This window comes from Lissotriton helveticus, chromosome 1_1 (assembly GCF_964261635.1).
Source record: "Lissotriton helveticus chromosome 1_1, aLisHel1.1, whole genome shotgun sequence".
Taxonomy (NCBI): Eukaryota; Metazoa; Chordata; class Amphibia; order Caudata; family Salamandridae; genus Lissotriton; species Lissotriton helveticus.
In genome coordinates, this window is record NC_136057.1 from 431,738,986 (window position 1) to 431,743,748 (window position 4,763).

Genomic DNA, 4,763 nt, shown 5'->3' on the forward strand with positions numbered 1-4,763 from the left:
GGCGGGCGTATTCTTGCATAGCCAGGCAGATCCAGGATAGTCAAGACGGGGCAGTGGTCCGAGTATGTACGAGGCAGATGTCTCACCGTAACGACCCCCCCAGCTAGACCCCGTGAAATGAAACAGTAATCGATCCTGGCCCATGAGCGCGCGTGTGTGGTGAAGTGGGTGCCCTCTCGAGCTGCCGGGTGTGAGTGTCTCCAGCTGTCTAATAATCCCGCTTCCGTCAGTATGCCCTGCAGCGCGTCCCTAGCTTTTGTGTTGTACTGTCCGCTACCGTCTGATCTGTCCGCCCCCGGGTGTAAGGAGAGATTGAAGTCCCCCCCCCAGACTACGTGTGTGGCCTCGACTTCCAGTGCATGACCCCATAGCGTCAAGAAGAACCCCGGTGTGTCGATGTTGGGTGCGTAGCAGTTTATGAGCATTATCACATCAGTGCCCAGTCTCCCCCAAAGGATCACGTATCTCCCCTCGCTATCCATCCGAACACCCAGCTTCTGGAACGCCAGTGTTTTATTAATCAAAATGGCCGTGCCCCTGGAATAGGTGGAATAGGAGGAAAACTCTCTCACAGTCGCCCATCTACTCGCAAACTGGGGGACACATCGCGGATTCAGGTGAGTCTCCTGGAGCAGAGCTATCTGCACCTGGTGCCTATCTAAATATCCTAGTACATTTCTGCATTTCCGTGGGTTATTAAGGCCTCGAACATTCCAGGACAGTATAGATACAGTATTCAAGGCGTGATCACCCGTGCTTATTATCACATCCCTGTAACCAATAAACGCAGAGTGCCTCGGCACTCCGTGGTGCCGCATCATGTACCAATAACCTCATCGTACAGTACTGTCGGTTCTTCCGATCATTCATTCTGATACAACCCGTACATCCAGTCTTAACACACATGTCATGACCACCATCCGCACAATGCCTGTCTCTAACTACAACTCCCACCCCAACAAGTGAACACTCCTCATTCCTCCACACACAGCAACACAAACCCCATCCCACTAGTCCTCCCCCAACCCACTGAAGCAACCCAAACTTGCCAGTACAATGACCCCTCCCCCCACCCCAAACCCCGTACTCAATACCCATAGAAAAACCATGTGGGGAATCCCCTCCTGGGGGCATCAGAGGTACACATCCACGTACCCCATCACTCCCCTCCCATCCCGCATATACCATATGGGGAAGACAGAGAAGAAGGGGTGGTGCCTGGCATGCATCAGTCCTGCAGATTTAAACCTAGAGAAAAAAAAAAAAAAAAAAAAAAAAAAAACAACAGCGCCGGACCCACAGTCCCTTAATGATAGAAGACAACAATAATTTCAATGGTACCACCCATACGCCAGCTGCCGCTCGCAAAGTCACCTGTGGTGCCACCAGTTCGTGCATCCCAAGCATCAGTCAATTAGCGGAGCAGTTTACACCATCATGATCAGTAGTCTGCTGGAGGTCCACGGTGCAGGAGGGCCGTTACCTATGTCTCCCCGTGAAGGAGAATACCACCACAGAGCTTTCAGGGCAGAAATTCCAATTAAATCGCCGGCAGTGCCCCGGACCTGTACCAACAGTGTGTTAGGGCGCAAGTGGCCAGGTCATCACGAGGGTACCCTTATGAGTCATCTTGTTCAGCAGGATTCCTTCCCGCTACATCTTCTTCCTCGTTCCGCCTGTCTCTTCTATCAGTGCGAAGTCTCTTAACATAATCCTCAGCGTGCTGTGGGTTCGTAAAGAAGTGTTGTTTGCCCTGATGGGTCACCCGTAGCCGTGCCGGGTACAAGAGTGCGTAGTCGACCTGCATGTCCCTCAATTTTTTTTTCACATCCATGAATTTCCTCCTTTGGTCTTGTACCATGGGCGTGAAATCTGGGTATAGGGAGAACTGTACACCATCACAGGACAAATTCCGGAGTGTTCGAGCAGTGCGCAGTGCCACGTCCCGATCTCGGTAGTTAAGTAACCGGGCAATGATAGGCCGCGGTTGCGCCCCTGGCTTGGGGATCGGGCCTAAAGAGCGGTGCGCCCGTTCCACGATGAATTGGCTCGAGAAGGCCTCCTTGCCTACCGCAGTAAGCAGTATACGTTCAACATAGTCCTCCATGCGGCCAGTGTTGGTGGACTCCGGAACCCCCGTGACGCGGATGTTATTGCGTCTACTCCTCGCCTTGTGGAAAAGTAAATTTTGCCATGTTCTGTGTCCCTACGTGTCATCCATCATATGTTATGTGTGCATGATTAAATATGCATATGTATTCCCCATGTTCGATTCAAGACGCAATTACAGTAGTGTCCACCTCTAGTATGTCAGTTCCAGTTCTCGTGAATACTACGAATATCAGGCCTATGTAAAACTACGTTGCCTCGCTTCTCAGTGTGCACGTTATTCTATTGAAAAGTCCCCGTTTCTAGGCCTCAAAAGGGCCCGGACACCAGATCCGGCTTCTGTCTCCTGAACCCTCGCTGAGGAGCGATACAGCCCCCACCTGTATCCTCGACCCTTCACTTACTTCCTGCCTCGCAGTGCCTGGCTCACCCTGGCTCTGCCTCTGAGTCTGCCAAGAATATGTTATGATTCCAGTTATCAGTTCAGTCCTCCTTCTCTACATTCCTAAAGCTACTGAATCGCATCGATAGTTTCCGTCATTGTCTAGCCTTCACGTCTCCACGTTAGAGAAATACTGTATTAATGGTCATTTAATATTCTTCATCACGCACTACATGTAGAATAATGCATGCTCCAGTCTTAGAATCAAGTTAGCCTTTCCCCTCCTGACTTCTAGTTTATATCAACATGTTCTCTAAACATCAGATACTAGATACTGCTTAGGTACATGTCGCCCTGACTCTCCAGACTTCAGTCTCTGCTCCTAGCACAGAGTTCATAGCCCCCAGCTTCTCCTAGTGATACGTCATTGCTAGTTTGCGCGCACCATCAGGTTAGAGGTCCCGGCTCCTCAGGTAGCCCCCTCCATGGTTTCCGCCCCATTCATGACATATTCTGGTACGTTTGCATCACATGTCTATGTATACGCCCTGTTACACCTCTTTTCACCCTTATCTTTCACGACTGCTATGCGTCACGCCTATTGCTCCACCCACTGCTACGCCTATTGCAATGTAATGCTATGTGTTTGCGTTATGTATATATGCTCATGTATTGTTATTAAAAGTTAGACGCCGTCATTCCCGATCCTGTCCCCGGCAGCTGCCATCCTATTCCCGTGCAGGTCATCCTGTTCCTGTCCTTATGCTGTATTAAACCTGCAAAACTCCTACTACCTCGAATCTTGACTCTTATTTATTGAGCTATCTGTTATTCATTTATTCATTCAAAAATAGGGTATTATTTATTTATTTACCACATAATGGCGCCCGAACAGGGACTTGCCCTTTCCCCACGCGTCGGTGAAGCCACGCCGACCCCCTGACCCTCTGCAGTCGTGACGGAACTCTTCTGCGCACCGGCAGATATTTCTGCTTCAAGTATCCCTCAGGCCCACGGAGGAGACGGAGGAGGCGGTCCAGCATCCAAACGAGACGGTGGAGGAACGCGGCGAGTCCCGACCAGAGCCCAAGCCGAGAGTCCAAGGTCCGAGGTATCCGGAGGTCCACCCGTAACTGAAGTCCGAAGTTCGTCGTCCGTCGTCGAAGCGGTCCAGTCCAGTCTGAGGCCTTCCGTTCTTGCTGCCCGGTGAGTACCATTACTGGGGTAGTATCTAGACAGGGTCAATTTAATTGACTCTGGTCCGTGGGTTGGTGGTACACAGACCCACAAACGAAGTGTCCACTTCGGTGGATGCGGGTCCTGACGTGTCTCTTTATGAGACCGGTAAGTTTCGTACTGTTTCAGCAGTGCACCTAGTTTCTGTTCCAGTCAGTTCTGTTCTCGAGGAAATTCATGTATTCTGTGTTCCGTATTCCAGGTAGTATTCTGTTCGAACTGTTATTTTTAAATGTTCTTCATGTATTTTAATGTCGTGGTATGAATGGGGGATAAGTATCGTGTTCATTGTGTATTGTATTGTGTCTAGATTATAGTCCAGTCATGCCTTTGTTTTCTAAGTTACGTCAGTTAAAAACCAGAAAGGGTCTGCTGGAAGCAGCAGTTCCGGTTCCGCCTAGGGACAGTCCAGGTCATTTTATGTATCAGAAGCATGGCATAAGTGCCATACTATATCTAGATTTATGGGTAGAGTACACCAAACAGTTGGAAGAAAAGTATAGATGGCCCGTATCGGGTACATGGGATGCCGAGCGCATCATGCGAGTAGAAGAGGCATTATGGAAAAAGAAAGCCAGACAGTCACAGAAAGATGCCATCGAGTTATGGCGCAAAGAAGCTCATAAAAGAACCGAAAAAGAAATCAGAAAGTCAGAATTAAGTAGAGAATCCTTGGAACGAGCACAAGAAAAAGAATTAATCGAGATAGGTGAACGAGTTAGAACTGAACAATCAGACAGACAGAGGAATGCCCTCATTAAGGGTATGTATCCTCTTCTTGCCGAGGGCTTGCCAAAAGCGACCCCAGAGGCATCCAGTAATTTCCCGCCACCATTAGTTCCGACCAAGTTACGTCACAAACAGACCGCAGCTGATATTTTTATTTCGTCCTATTTGGACGACACAGTCCCAGAATATGCAAATCCTGTTCGCGCTCCGCCAGTCCCTGTAAATCAGGCACTTCCCGCTCCTCCAGACACCGGAGTACCTGTTACGGTACCCCCGGTCCAGCCCGCCATACAGGTCCAGCCCGCAT